General features: G+C 42.7%; 1 protein-coding gene across 7 annotated transcripts in view; it reads right to left on the bottom strand.

The window, feature by feature from the left end:
- Positions 1 to 16,886, bottom strand: part of FGGY (FGGY carbohydrate kinase domain containing) — a 413,910-nt gene that overhangs the window by 205,797 nt on the left and 191,227 nt on the right. The window lies entirely within an intron of this gene.

Genomic DNA, 16,886 nt, shown 5'->3' on the forward strand with positions numbered 1-16,886 from the left:
CTGTTCCAAATGAGCTTCCAAACACAGCAGCTCTACCAGCATACCTCACACACACACACACACACACACACACACACGCATGCACACATATTCACACATCCATACACACTCCCTGATTAACGTATATTCCTAAAGAAGTTGAGAAAATTTACTTATGTAGTTGCTTCCTATCAGAAGATAAGGGAGGGAATTATTTTGTTTCAACAAAGAATTTCTTAGAAGTTTCTCTCAGCTGGAAAAGAGAGCCCAGTCTAAACTCTGCAAACTTTACAAGGCTGCTACTTGCACAACCACAGAATACAATTTGAATGGTGTTCTTCGGAGTTGTGCAATGCAGTGACCCTGATATTTCGGGTGACCTTGAATTCCTGCAGTCAGTCAGGCCTTCAGTTAAGAATTTATTGATTGTCTTGTGCTGTGTGGGCGCTGTGTCACTGTAAGAGGCGCTCCTTGCCTCCAACCTAGTTAGGGAGATGAGATCAGGACACAGAGAACCATGTAAGTCAGAAGAGAATGAAGGGATCCATCTGTTCCCAGGTGTTCAGCAGGGGCTGAGTCACGCCCTCCACCCACCCCAGCCAAGGAACTTATCATAAGTATTTCTGCACTGTAAGAAGGGTAGGGCTGGACCTCTATATATGCTAAGATCCCTCTGAGCTCCAAGGGTCCAAGATTCTGAATGTGTGCCATTTGCTCAGTGCTAAGATTCCTACCACTTGTTAATTGTTCCATGGAGTTCCAGGGATGCGGCGAGGTGCTGCAGGACTTCTGCGGGTGGAGGGGCAGCGGGGGCGGGGGGGTTAGTAAGGGAGGCAGAGGGCAAATGGCTCATGACCTCCCCTAACTGAAAACAAAGCTCCTCTGCAAAGCTCCTCCATTTTTATCCATTTATCAAATTCTATCCAATTTGGAAAAAGTTTAGCTAAGAAAAAGCAGCAGCAGAAGACTGAACCCGCTGCATGGCTTCTTAGAGTGCCACTGTCCAATATGGGAGTCACTAGGCACATGTGGATTGAACATTTGAAATGTGGCCGGAGTAACCAAGGTGCTAAATTAATTTCATTTGAATTCATTTCCAGCTCAATTTCAAAACTGATAGTTCAGTTACTGAAAAACTTTTGAGTACATTTGGAACAACTTGGGCGTGCAAATCTACCTTTTCAACGTTAATTTAAGAAATCTAAGTCAAATATTTACAGTGAAAATTGAGAGTCTGAATTGAGAGGTTCTAAGTGGAAAATACACATCAGATGTCAAAGATTTCACATGAGAAAATGAATATACAATATCTTATTAATAGTTTTTAGATCAATTTATATTGAAATGATATTTTGGATATATTAGGTTAAATGAGATATTAAAATTAATTTCACTTATGTCTTTTTACTTTAATGTGGCTACTGGAAAATTTTAAATTACATATTGGCTTCTATTATATTTCTATTGGACAGCACTGGACTGGAGGATAAGGTCCAGATGCTCAAATGATGAGGTGGAGAGCACAGAGAGCCTCTAGTCTGTCTGCTTTGCAAGCACAACCAGCAGAAACCTGGAGGAGAGCAGCACCCTTAGCTGTGGACAGTCTGGCTCTGGACACTGTCTCAATCATGTCACTATGTCTACTAGCTAGCACATACAAGGCAGCATTCCCATTCACTGAGCACTTCTATGCTGGGGACCGTGCTAAGGACATGTCATGCATTTTCTCACTTTACTGTCGCAATAACCCTGTGGGAACATACCCTACGTAGGTACTATTCTAATCTGTCCCCATTGCACAGATGGATGGGGAAAGTCACTTAAAGTGTTGGAGCACAGGGCATGGATTCCACTCTGATGGATACCAAACCTGTGCTCTTATTCTTTACATTTACATTCTGGTGCAGCTTCTGAGTGAATGAAGGAATCAAGAGATGTATTTGTAGCACAAACATTATGTATGTTTAAAAAGTGGCACCATTTAGAAATCCTGCCCACTACATTCAGATTCTTTTTTTTTTAAGGGTGAATTTTCACAGGAAGGTCAAAATGGAAACTTCTATTCCATCTTCATCCCCAATCCTCACAAACATAAAGGCTGTCATTTTCACTGAAAAAAAAAGGTTCAGAAGAGAAAAAGGATTAGCAGGGTGGGGTACACTTCCAAGCCTTTTGGACAGTCATCTAGAAAGAAGCCTTGGCTGGCCAAGTGTAGAGAGAGGCCTGGGCTTGCAGCCATAAGATCTGGGTTCAAATTACATGCTGGAGGAGCACAGGTAGATTTCCCAGCAGAGGCAGCATCTTGAGCAAAGGCCAAGAAAGAAGGGAGATGGCCAACCGGGCTGACTGAACTGGCACATAAACTGGGGTGGGGCCCAGCATGGGGTGGAGGAGGCCTATACGGTTGGAGAGAAAAGTAGGGAAATCCAGACTAAGGTGTTTGAATTTATCACAAAGATCACTGTAAGCTTCTGAAAGAGCATTAAGCCAGGGAGTGAGGTGACTGGATTTGCATCTTTTTTTTTTCTTTTTTTGAAGTAGAGTTGATTTACAATATCGTGTTAGTTTCAGGTGCACAGCAAAGTTATTTGGTGATACATATATGTATATATCTAGATTCTTTTTTTCCACTCTTTTCCATTATCCTTTATTACAAGATATTGAATATACTACCCAGACTCACAGACATGGATTTGTATCTTTTTAAAGGTCTCTCTGGCAGCACTGTAGCAGAGGACAGAACGGGGTAAGGAAAAGCAGTGGTGAAGCTATCTCAGTAACCAGAGAAAAGAGAAGGGCATTTGTTAACGTTATTGGCAAGTGAGATGCAGAAACAGAGGCAGATAGGAGAGATTTTGTGGAGCAAGAAATGGCAGGTCGGATGGACCTAGGGTCTGTCATACAGAGTGAAGTAAGTCAGAAAGGGAAAAACAAATACTGTATGCTAACACATATATGTGGAATCTAAAAAAAAAAAAAAAAAGGTTCTGAAGAACACAGGGGCAGGACAGGAATAAAGACTCAGACGTAGAGAATGGACTTGAGGACACGGGGAGGGGGAAGGGTAAGCTGGGACAAAGTGAGAGAGTGGCGTGGACATATATACACTACCAAACATAAGGTAGATAGCTAGTGGGAAGCAGCCACATAGCACAGGGAGATCAGCTCGGTGCTTTGTGACCACCTAGAGGGGTGGGATAGGGAGGGTGGGAGGGAGACGCAAGAGGGAGGGGATATGGAGATATATGTATACTTATAGCTGATTCACTTTGTTATACAGCAGAAACTAACACAACAATGTAAAGCAATTATACTCCAGTAAAGATGTTAAAAAAAAAAAAAACCAGAAATGGCAGGTCGCGGTGGTTGCTTGGATATGGGGAGTATGGTAGATAGGGAGCCATCACCACCGGGATCCCCATTAAGGATGGCCCTGCTGCCCGGTGGGCAGTCAGGTCAGCTGCCAGCTGTCAGCAGACAGGTGCCAGCTCCTCGAGATCATCTTGATGAGGTGATGCCTTTCCCAGGGTGGCCACACCTAGAGACTTAGCAGAGTGGGATCAGAGGGCTCTGATGGGTACCACTCACTCCAGAATACTCTGCCAGGTCGGCCAAGGTCTCGTGGGACTTCATCACATTTGAATTCTCCCTCCGCCCAATCCTACTCCAGCCCCCTTCCTTTCACAGGTGGCAACCCCTAATGACCATCTTATACCCCCAAATCTGTCTCAGCATCTGCTTCCAAAGAACCCGACCTAGGGCAGTAAGCCAGGCTTTCTCCTCAATCCAGTCATCTAGGAACAAAAATAAATATGCACAAAGATTAACACCCTCTTGTGAACTGGAACCACAGCATTCAGGAACCATCTATCTGGACCCCAAGCAGGAAGAAGCTTTGTTTAGCTAGAGCCCGAAGGGAAACAGCTTGGCATAAGAGAGGATGATAGAAACAGGCGGGAATCTCTGAGAATTCATCCCAGGAAATCACACTTTATCAGCCAGAAGTGCACTGGGGACCAGAAGAGCTGTCAGAGCAGGCTTTAGTGTGTCTTGACAACTTTTCCGGAAATAATCCTCCTTTCGCTCTTCTTTCACCATAAAATTAAATTAATCACAGCATCGGTTTTCCCAGACTTAATGAGAACTTCACAGCCTCAGCATTTTCAGTCTCTTCCCTTCTTCGTTCAACCATTTATTCACGCATTTTAGCAAACATTTCAAGAACAGTGGTAATGAGGATGGCCCCAGATATTTTCGATTACCCTGTGCCCAGATCTAGGTGCTGGCGAACGAGGGAAAGAGGAGCTTCTGACCTCAGAAGGCTCACACAGTGGTCTGTGTAAACCAAGGCTCTTCAGACCGTAGATGAAACGCTCTCAAAGGGGAATGTGCATGGTGATCCCAGAGCACCGAGGAGGGACGGTGAGGGTGGCCCGGGGGAGAGCAGGTAATCAAGATGAAGGGGACATTTGAGCCTGGTCTGGAAAGACAGGTGGCAGATTGCTGGTTTCAGCGCTCGGGGAGATGGATGCCATTAGAGTGAAAAGCGCGTTCACCGCAGGGAGTCCCAAGGGACACAGTGTTTGAGGCGTTCGTATGTTTGCAAAAAGGGCACCAGGGAGGATAGGAGACCTGTGGCCTCCTGGACAAGAGAGGCAGCAGGGGACCTCAGGCGGGGCCAACTAAGGCCACGTAGCCTGATGACCAACAGCTTTGAGCTCTTTGTTTATCATTTAAGAAGATAAGCCTGCAGCGAGAAAGGCGAGAAAAGGAAATCATTTTTATTTTTAAAACAACAGAGCCAACTGAAAAATGCAGGCTGTGAAACATTATGTAGAGGTGACTTCCTTTTTTTAAAGATTTTTTGACGTGGACCATTTTTTTAAAGTCTTTATTGAATTTGTTACAATATTGCTTCTGTTTTATGTTTTGGTGTTTTGGCCCCGAGGCATGTGGGGTCTTAGCTCTCTGACCACGGATCGAACCTGCACACCACCCCACCACCCCCACCCCCTCCCCCGCATTGGAAGGCGAAGTCTTAACCACTGGACCACCAGGGAAGACCCGGAGATGACTTCTTTTTAAGAACAACAACAAAGATGTAGATGCACTTATTTGTAAAAACACAGTCCCAGGGAAAAAATACAGAGAACAGGTTTTCTCTGGATAGTGAAATTATGATTTTTTTTTCTTGCTACTAACCTATACTTTCTTTTTTTAAAAAAAAATAAATTTATTTATTTATTTTTGGCTGTGTTGGGTCTTCATTGCTACACGTGGGCTTTCTCTAGTTGCAGTGAGCGGGGGCTACTCTTCGTTGCGGTGCGCAGGCTTCTCATTGTTGTGGCTTCTCTTGTTGCAGAGCACGGGCTCTAGTCGCGTAGGCTTCAGTAGTTGTGGCTCGCGGGCTCTAGAGCGCAGGCTCAGTAGTTGTGTGCACAGGCTTAGTTGCTCTGCGGCATGTGGGATCTTCCCGGACCAGGGCTCGAACCCATGTCCCCTACATTGGCAGGTGGATTCCTACCCACTGTGCCACCACGGAAGTCCCCAACCTATACTTTCTAATTGTTCTACCTTGAACATGTGCTTCTTGTGTAATATTTTTGAAGGTGTTTTCCCCCTTAAATCTGTGCAGGGTGAATAAATTAGGGCACATGTATTCAGCAGAATCCTTCATAGCCATTAAAATGAATGAGGAAGAATTAAAGTATGGATTTGGAAGGGAGTCCAAAATAAATTAAGTGAAAATGGCAAGATGCAGAGTAGCATTCAGAGCATGATCCCATTTGTGAATTTTGTTAGAGGACACAGAAATGTAAGCACATACGCTTTCAGAGAAGTCCTAGAAAAATACGCAGAATATTGTTACAGCGGGGAATGGGATCCAGGGCAGGGTGCTCTTCTCTGTCATTTGTGCTTCTTCTGTACATTGGCCTTGTATTCCTTTTGTGATCAAAAGAAACTAGTTAGGTTAAAATAAAAGCAAAATTAAAGTAAGGAGAATGTCACAAGCCTTTGCCAAACCCTGCTCCTCAGCCTGAAGGCAGGGGAGAGGCCCAAAGCGAGTTCACTTATTTTCTTGATCTGGTTGGCTTCTGTTCCTGTGAACACACTCTCACCTTGGGGTGTAGAAAAGCAACTGCTCTGAGGGCTCTTGGGCTTTTGTCCACTGGTTCCCATTCTGATGGGCAGAGTTGGCGTGAGGGTCACAAGCTGGGGCCTACAATTAGCCGGTGGTTACAGGCGCTCTTCACAGGCGGGGGTTCTATTACACCAAATCTTCCCCTACCAGTTTTTCAATTATCTATGACTAATGAGCACTTTGGGAACAGTTTCAGACACACACATAATCCTCTTTCCTGACGTCAGCCGCAGAAATTAATGACTGTGGGGATTGCTGGGAGACAGAAAATGCATTATAATGGTCAACAGAACTGTTATCCCCTCTAGGAAGGGGGAGCTGGGGGCGGGGTGTTGTATTAACTGGAAGGTTCAGTGTTCCTTTGTATTCCTACAAACATGAGATGAAACCCAGGGGGAGAGCTGGCTCAAAGCCCGTGGAAATGTCAGAGAGAGGTTTGGGCGTGGGTGGTATGCAACCCGGTTCCTCCTTGTTTGGCACTGGACCCCCCTGTCCCCGCTTAGTTCTGCCAAGGTCAGCAGGCCAACTGGATCAGCTGGGACAGTTCTAAGTGACATCCTGCCCTGCCTGCAGAGTGGGTCTCTGAGTCCTTTCTGATTGAATCCACTTTCAATCTGGTTTCAAGGTGGGAGAACGGAAACCAAGACTAACTTTCAAACAATAGGCTGGAGTTATTTCAAAAGAATGTGGTGGTTTCTATGAGTTTGTTATTTCACACGGGCATACTATGTGCTGGGGTAGTTTCAAAGATGTGTAAAGACCTGATCCAATTCTGGTAGAGCTCGAAAGTTACGTGAACCACAAACCCTCAACTAAACAAAACAAAATACTATTGTGTGCTCATGGCTGCCAGTAGACTGGCTATGGAAACTTATTTTTCAAAAAACTTATAGAATCAGGGGCTTGATGCATACCTAGCACCTAAATTCCTCTACAGAGATCTCACCTGGGCAGGTTGGCTCACAGAGTTTTCTAGACCTGGAACCACAACGGATACAAGACTGACTGGAAAACATTCCAGTAATTCTTGCTCCGAATGGGAGGTACACATACCCAGAACTATTCACTCAGTCAGAAAAAGTAGTGAAAAACTCAAACCTGACATGTTCTGCCACCTGTTGAAAGACATCTTCCAAAACATTAAGTTGTTCATTTCCCTTCATTTTCCTCCTAAAAATAATCTTGTTTTAACTAGGAATTATATTCTATTTTAAATTACTGAGTAAATAATTTTCTGATGATATCTTTAGCATTCATCATTCACTAAAGAAATGTTTACTGAATACCTACTATGTGCCAGGCACTGTTATCGTGTTGACAATGAATTAAAGAACAAGATAGATAAGGGTCTCTGCCCTCATAGGGCTTACTTTCAGTAGACACTATTCCCAGCCAATACCTCTTCTGAGTTATACTTTGTAACTATTATAATCTTGTAAGCTCTTCTGTGATTTGGACTCTCTTTTTTATATTTTTATATCCCTAGCCTTCTCTTCTGACCTGTAGTAGGTGTTCAATCAATAAACATACCATATATTTTAAATCAAATTTTAAATAACCCTTATGCTATGTTTTGTTTTTTCCCTGTGTCTATCTCTTTCCCTCTCTCCTACTAGACAGAGAATAGCTCAAAGACAATTTTATTTATCTCTGCATTCATTTCCCCTCCCCCTAGTACCTAGCAGTGTCCAGAACATAAGTTCTCAGTAATATTCATTCAACTGAATTTATAGATTTCTTTTAAGGAAACCATAAACAAGACCAAAAGACAACCCTCAGAATGGGAGAAAATATTTGCAAATGAAGCAACTGACAAAAGATTAATCTCCAAAATTTATAAGCAGCTCATGCAGCTTAACAACAAAAAAAAAACAACCCAGTCCAAAAATGGGCAGAAGACCTAAATAGACATTTCTCCAAAGAAGATATACAGATGGCCAAGAAGCACATGAAAAGCTGCTCAACATCACTAATCATTAGAGAAATACAAATCAAAACTACAGTGAGATATCATCTCACACCAGTCAGAATGGCCATCATCAAAAAATCTAGAAACAATAAATGCTGGAGAGGGTGTGGAGAAAAGGGAACCCTCTTGCACTGTTGGTGGGAATGTAAATTGATACAGCCACTATGGAGAACAGTATGGAGGTTCCTTAAAAAACTACAAATAAAACTACCATATGACCCAGCAATCCCACTACTGGGCATATACCCTGAGAAAACCATCATTCAAAAAGAGTCATGTACCAAAATGTTCACTGCAGCTCTATTTACAATAGCCCGGGGATAGAAACAACCTAAGTGTCTGTCATCGGATGAATGGATAAAGAAGATGTGGCGTATATATACAATGGAATATTACTCAGCCATAAAAAGAAACGAAATTGAGCTATTTGTAATGAGGTGGATAGACCTAGAGTCTGTCATACAGAGTGAAGTAAGTCAGAAAGAGAGAAACAAATACCGTATGCTAACACATATACATGGAATTTAAGAAAAAAAAATGTCATGAAGAACCTAGGGGTAAGACAGGAATAAAGACACAGACCTACTAGAGAATGGACTTGAGGATATGGGGAGGGGGAAGGGTAAGGTGTGACAAAGCGAGAGAGAGTCATGGACATATATACACTACCAAACGTAAGGTAGATAGCTAGTGGGAAGCAGCTGCGTAGCACAGGGAGATCAGCTCGGTGCTTTGTGACCACCTGGAGGTGTGGGATAGGGAGGGTGGGAGGGAGGGAGACGCAAGAGGGAAGAGATATGGGAACAAATGTATATGTATAACTGATTCATTTTGTTGTAAAGCAGAAACTAACACACCATTGTAAAGCAATTATACTCCAATAAAGATGTTAACAAATTAAAAAACAAAAAAAGAAAGAAAAGAACATAAAGTACAGATCAACTAACTTAGACAAAAAGATTACACACACACACACACACACACACACACACACACACACACACACACACACACACACACACACACACACACACACACCCATGATGCTGAATATCAGCAGTTGGGGGAGTCAAGAGCAGAGACTGGATTCAAGTTTAACTCTTGAATGCTGCTGAGACAAGGAACATGTTTCCTAATATAATCCCCACCAGTAGTACACTCTCATCTCTCTAACTTGGGCACAATATAATGCATTAAGGCTTATGCACGTGCCTAGAAAATGGCTGACCAGCAGGCCCAAGCCTCTCACTAGGTACAGTGATGCTCTGGTGACAAGACATTGTGGATATCATCCTTAGTGAAATAGAGGCTCTCAAATTCTCTTTGCCTGATCAAGTCTGATTCAAGAAGTGGACGGTGGTTAACTTATAGGTGAAAAGCCCCAGGTCTTATCACTAAGGAGGGACACCAGGCCAAGGGGTTTGGACTTGTTCTAACAAGCAACTGATAACCACTATAGGTCAGTGAGCAGAGGAGTCGCTTGTATACAATACAAGTGGCTTGTATACAATACAACTTGTATTTTAGGAAGATAAATATCCTAATAGTAATAGTGCCTACTTATCAAAACCTACAGAGTTTCAGTCACTGTTCTTAGCATTGTTTAGTTGCTATCCACTTCAATGCTAGCAACAAATCCATTAAGCTAGTATTAGAATCACCATGTTACAGTTGTAGAAATAAACACAACAGAAAGGTCACACAGTTTATTCAAAGTCACCTATCTGATGAGGGGCATGGTCTGTGTTTCAGTCCAGGATTCTCAGATTCCAAAGTCTGAGATCTTTGTACTATACCACATAGATTCAAGGGGGTAGATACTGGAGCCAGGGAGAATGATCTCAAGTGTGTGTTGACTGTCATGGATACAAAAGGAGGAAGCTTCATTTACAAGAGGCTCCCATGGTGGGTCATGTCCAGGAACATGAAATCCCAGCATGCTGAATCATCTAGCTCCTTCCTTTCCTCTCCTAGGCAGGTTTCAAAAACAGACTTCAAATGGCCCTTAGGGACCATCAACTTCAGTGTATTCCTTTTACAGCAGAGAAAACTGAACCAAGGAGAAAGGTGGGTTCCCTGGGGCCACTCCCTGTGGTAGTAGAGTCTGGACTGAACCCTAGGGCTCCCAACTAGAGGCAGGCATCCTCCACTTCTCTATACTCCCTGCTGTGACAGTGCCATCCTGCCCCCTCCCCCAACGGGAGCAGGAAGCTCACCTAAATCAGTCTAAGTCACAGGGAGAACAGGAGAGGTGGCAAGGATCCAGTGGGTTCCAGCGGTGTAGGTGGCCAATTCTGAACTATACAGAGCATAAAGTGCAGTCTTTTTAGCTTGAAATCATCCACTTTGACACCCACAGTGACCTAATTCTCTAGTTAATTGCTGATGCCCTATTTTGTCCTCACCTAGCCTAAGGCCACTTCCAAAGAGCCTTTCCTGGGTAGCTCATAATTAATCAGTCTTGCCTGTACCATCCCACAGCATGTTTCTTGGAATTACATCATTCTGTTCTACATAATGGCTTTTTTCCTTGTGCCTCCTTCTTTTATTTTAGATTCTAACCGCCTTGAGGGCAGAGCTCTTTCAGTTTATCAGAGCACTCAGGAGATCAGGTCAGGAGGTGGGCAGGCTTGGGTGGGGATCCCGGCTTTACCAATCACAGGGCTTGTGACTTGGGCAGGGTGATTCAATTGATTCAATTTCCCTGCTGCAGTTTCCTCACCTTCAAAAAGGCTACAATAATGCTATTTTTCTCCCAAAGAGTTGTGAGAATCAAACAAGATGATACATATAGTGCACTTTAGGATGCTGTCTGCCAAATGGCAAATGCTTGATAAATGTGGGATATCATGGTTATTATGACTCCATACTGCTGGTGTATGGGATATTGCCTGGCACATTCTGGCTGAGGTTATAAAGCTTGAGGAGAGATCCTCAACGTTAGGGCATGTAGAGATATATGCTTTGGGGGTTATGAGAGCAAACTGCAGAAACTGTGAAAATCTGTTAAAATAGTCACAGTGATGGAATTCAGTTTTCCAGCACAAAAAGTGTCTCCCCATGGTCGTGTCTCCATGGCATGTCTCCAGAGTGAAATGTTTTAAAACGTTGAAGGTGTTCCCTTCAGAGTTATTTTAAGGACCAAATGTTTGCTTCAAAAGGAAAAATTATGATTTTGTCAGCAAAACCCTTGACTGTTAAGATGACCAATGCTTTTAAGAAACAGACAAACAGTTCTGCCGTGGAGAGTTCCCCCACTGCTAGGGGAAGGCAAATTCAGGAAATATATGAAAATATTTTAGCTGTCATTGTGCTGAAGATATTACCAGGTTTAGAGCAGTGGTCTCTCCAGTTTTATTTTCTTTTTGCACAATCCAGTAAAATATAAAAATCACATAAAGAAAACTGGGGACTGAGATAGGCTTCTCAATTTTTTATTTGGTCCCCTAGATTCATTAAAAAAAAAATCCTAGAATAAAGATCATTTGACACAATGTTCTATCACTGAAAAAAAGAGAAAGGAGATGATCTCAAAATAAAGGACATTCACTTAAATACATTTCCTTTTATGAATTTATTTTCTCATCCTATCACACACCAGTGAACACTTTGTCGGGGCCAGTGTCGGCCTCTAGTCTAGACTACTGTTTGCAAACTGCTGGTTTACAAAATGATAACAGCCTTCTAACAATGGGGGAATCAAACAGCAAGCTCTCACATGACAAAGTCAGATGGTGGGTCTGGTGTTAACCGCACAACGCCAAACATCTGGTGATTTGAAGACATCTGGGGCTTTTCTATCATGTAGACCAAACATGATTCAGGTAATTGACCAAATTTTTTGCTTCCCAACCAGATGTCTTACTTTCATATAAATGAAGCCAATCTTGTACTTTCATGTGCAAATAAGCTAGACATAAATTCACCCCTGGAGGGCAGAATTAATTGCTTATTCTCAATGAACATTAAATTACATATTATTTTTCTTTTTTCCCCAACGATTTTACCTTTGAAAAAGGTTTTCCACCTTTGTTTTGAAAAGCATATACTTCATCTTAGGAGTCTTCTGCCTTTTTAAAATGTCTCTTCCTTATTGTTATTATTTTTTTATAGTGAGGCAGTGTGCTATAATGAAACGAATGGGGTCTTAGAAGCCAGGATGAATTGGGTTCTAGTTCTGTGCATATCCCCACCCTCACACTTTTAAGCGTCTTGGAAAAAGTTACTTAAAGTCTCTGAATTCAGTTTCTTTGCAGATATAAATCATAAATGCATCTATAAGGGACACTGTGAAGACTTGAGATCATTCATTCCTACAATGTGTGTTGGGCATTTACTCTGTGTCTGTTCCTGAGACACCGTGGAGGACCACCTTGCTGTGCTAGGGGCTCTGTCAAGAGCACAGGCAGGTGCTCAGGTCGGGGTGCTATTCAAGTCCCACTTAACATGCTGGAAGGACAAGCACACTGTCCAACAAGGGCACTGCCAAGATTCAGGGTTTTTAATGAAAGTACGAGCAACTCCAACTGAAGCTAATTCTTAAAGAGAGTATCAAATTTGTAAAAGGAAGGACCTGTCTGAAACCTTTCCTCTTCTTTTGCAGCTTTCAAGCACACACTGGAATTTGCTCTCATCATGTTTGTTTAAAGAATTCATGTGGTTATCAATGACCCTCCACCTTCTATGCCGTTGTCCTGACAACCAACCATTTACTAGACAGAATATGGAAAGCAGACTACGGTGTGTCCCTTTTGGTCAGGTTTAACAGCAAAACTCAACAATACAGAGACAATATTAAAAGACCAGGGCCTTTGTGTTTTGAGATCCTTAAAAGGGAAATAAATACACAGATACAGACAGACAAATATACATATAAAGGAGGAGAGGGAAATGTATAGGGAACTCAACTGGGCAAGGAGAGGCTGCTATGAAGAACTAAGTTTAACAGCTGTTTAATAGCTGTTGTGTTTCAATAGCCAAGCTACAAAGAAATACTGAACATAAAGGCAAAAAGGGCTAAGTTTGTTGTTGTTGTTTATCCTAAGACGTTAGATTCTTTCACCACCAAAGCCCAGAAACATCTCAAATATATGAAAAAAAATGGAATGTGGCTATGGTTGTTAAACTTCTTTCTAAGAACCAGAACTGCCCCCCCCCGCAAATGACGTCAGTATATAAATCCCATCTGGTTCAACTAGAAAAGGAAACGCCCCAAAGTGACGATGCCCTAGCCCTGACACCTAAGAGACATCCAGATTTGGGGGGCTGAGGAACGGAGGTTCTAATCTAGAACTTAATCTGTGGTGAGAGGCTGCCAGTGTGGAGGCATTCTAGAGGGGAGGGCTGGTAATTTGGAGCTGTAAAACTGTAAGTCTCTAAGGCTGTACTGTAGAACAAAAGCTGAAGAGCAGAAAGTGTCCACTATTTAACCACAAAGACAATGACCTCATTCTGAGTGAAGGAGGATGCTGGCACTGCAGGACCCACGGGGAGGAGTGGAATTTGCCAGGCTGGCATTGAGCCAAATGTCAGAGTAAAATCCCTGAAGCCCTCAACCATGTTGCCATGGGAATTCAGCAGAAGTGGTGTCCAAAAATGACGCTCTAACTTAATGTCTTTTAAGTCTCCATCTAGGTCATCCAGTATGTATGTGGCCGAGGGAGAAGGCTCATGGAGATTTTGGGAAAAATGCTCAAGTGATAAGAAGATCAACCTTTGTAAATAAAACAAAATGTAATTTATCCATTTTAAAGTCTCATTCTTTGGACACAGGACCTGGGAGACTGAACAGACCTTGCGCAAAATGAAAAAGGCTGGCCCAAAGCCCAGAAGTGTCACCAGCCCTCTCATCCTTTCACAATGGCCAGAGGGACGGCTCCCAGAGGGGGAACCGAGGGCAGAGGAAGCCAGCCCAGATCTCCAACAGACTTCAGTGCCTTCAGCTGGGAGGAGAAACAGACAAACTGTTCAGGACTCTGCCTTTTGGAGAGACTTTGGGGATTGTACAGCCTCTAGAAGGTGATCAAGGGTAGACATCCATGGAGGGGGGTGTCCATGAGGCCAGTCCACCAGGCCCTGGCTTGAATAACCAGAATTGACTATTTTTTTAAACAAAAATCAAGATCACAAAGCTATTATGCACAGTGGTTTTTCTTCAGTTTACAAGGATAATACAACTTCATTACAGACAGTTCAAACAATACAGAAAGATAGGAGAAAAAAAAACCTTTCCCTTATTTTCCTCCTCCTAGAGATAACTACTACTGAAATTAATAGAGAATACCCTTCCAAAATATGAAGATACCCAAGTATTTAATTTTATGTACTGATACAAGGGATATTACAAGTATGCAATTTTATAGTCTGCCTTTTTAACTCAGTGATACATCACAGACTTCTTTACTCATCAGTGAGTACATTCTCTTTGAAAATGTATCATATTCTGTAGTATGGATGTGCCATATTACTTAACTAATCCCTTAGTTTCAGACACTTAATTTGTTTCTGTCAAGTTAAAAACAGATCCAGACTTAGTAAGGAGAGACTTAGTAAGGATTACTGTAAGGGGGTAAAGGGGCATTTGCAGTAAGGGATGGAAAATTATTGCAATAAGGAGAATATTGTGACCACAAGATCTGCAAGTGTCCCAAGAGCTAGACAAAAGGGTCTTTCTTTTACAGAGTAAACAAGGATAGAAAGAACAAAATGTGGAGAAATGGCGTGAAAGAGTGGTGTGACTGGATAGTAGACCAGAGAGCATCTTACCCTGAGGCAAGACTATTTTGGGGGAGGGACCTGTGATAGTTAATTTTATATGTCACCCTGACTAGGCCACAGGGTGCCCAGATATTTGATCAAACGTTATTCTGGGTGTTTCTGTGAGGGGGTTTTTGAAAGAGATTAAGATTTAAATCAATAGACTGAGTAAAGCAGATTGCCCCCACTAATGTGGGTGGGCCTCATCTAATCAGTTAAAGACATGAATAGAACAAAAAGGCTTATGTCTTGCTCTACCAACCTCCAACCCCCACTAACAGAGAATCCTTCCTGACTGACAACCTTTGAACTGGTACAGGGGCTTTTTTCCTTCCCTTGGACTTGAACTGAAACATCAGCTCTTCCTGAGTCTCCACTTTGCCACCTCACCCTGCAGATCTCGGGACTTGCCAGCTTTTACAACTGTATGAACCAATTCATTATAATGTGCGTGCGTGCGCACACACACACACACACACACACACACACACACACCCTATCAATCTGTTTCTCTAGAGAACCCTAATACAGGACTCTGAAGGAGGGCTGTATGATGGTTCAGGCTGAGGGTGGGCCAAAGTTCAGGGGCCTGAGGAAGGACGAAGTTTGGTTAACATGCATTTTGTTCCAACTGATCAGTGGGGACAAGCAGTGCAGCTAATCATTCATAAGGCAAAGAATGGGAATCTGGAGGGTCTGTGTCTGGCCTCTGTAAGAAGTAAACAAAGGAGGCATCCAGGAGTCTTATCCAAGTCACATGGGGAAGGACACTTCTCTGCAGTAGGCCATTTCCTGGAATGTAAAGCTTGGGGACATGTATAAGCCTTCACTGTTTTCCAGGAGCACAGGGCTCAGATAAAATTCAACACTGTCATTTCTAACCACTCTTTTTATAAATAATACTGTCGAGAACATCTCTGAATGCATGGCAACATGGTTTACTTGAGGAGTTTAGGAATGGCACCTCTGTTATCCCTCACTTAGAAGTGGAAGCCATAAATGTCTAATATCCTCCAGTAGCTCACATCTTTAAGGAACTAGAAAAACAAGGCAAAAGTATGAATACTTTTCTCCAGCCAGAAAAATCAAACCTGAAACCCTGCATCTCCTTCCTTAGATGGATGTTGTCCCAGGTTCCTTGCTCAAATAGTGAGATAGGATGGAAGGAGCCCAAGTATTGAATTTAGACACACTTGGGTCCAAATCCACTCCATCATTTACCAGCTGTAAGAATTTGGGTTATGTGTTTAACTGCTGCCTTCTCCTTGTATAAGCTGGGAAGAGTAGTACACAAAAGGAATGCTGTGAAAAAAATGAACGAGATGATGAATATAAAAGAGCTTAGCACACCGCAAGGCACTTAACTGATTTTCCATAAGTATTTTATTTTCCTCTTTTCTTCTCCCTTATAGAGGAAGTTACATAGAAGCAAATCATGGTACAAAGGAAAGAGGCCACATTGCACTAAGCACCAGTGGTGATCCAGGCATGGTACAATGCACCTTACAGCTCTCATCTCATCTGAACTCTTATTAAGCCTGTGAGGGAGGGGAGGTCATCCCCATATTGTAGATAAAGAAACCAAGATACAGGATGGACTTGTAACTTAGTCTGAGTCCCACTTCATGTATATAGCAGGATTGGAGTTAGGATCTAGTTGCTCTGGTTGCAAAGCCTTTCTGTCAGCCAGTGAGTAAAAACACCGATATCCCAAAGCTCAGGTGTTGCTTTAGATTTACTCTTTCCTCCTGGGAAAATGATAGTCTTCCAGACATACTTGCAAATTCCCTCAGTGAGGTTCTGCTTAGTAACCTATAGTCTCCCTCTCCAGTGGAAGGGTGATATTGCTTTCTCCCCAGAGCCAATGCGGCAGGCCATGAACTAGCGTACTATCCAACAGATGCTCCAGGATACTACCGTTTTTCCACCTCGCATATGCTCTTGGGAACAATGAAGGAGCAGGCAAAAGAGTCAGAAGAGAAACCAACTATATCAGGTCTAAATAATTCAAAAAATGAAATCACACTATAGCTAGCTTCC

Source organism: Globicephala melas, chromosome 1 (genome assembly GCF_963455315.2).
Source record: "Globicephala melas chromosome 1, mGloMel1.2, whole genome shotgun sequence".
In the NCBI taxonomy this organism is placed as follows: domain Eukaryota; kingdom Metazoa; phylum Chordata; class Mammalia; order Artiodactyla; family Delphinidae; genus Globicephala; species Globicephala melas.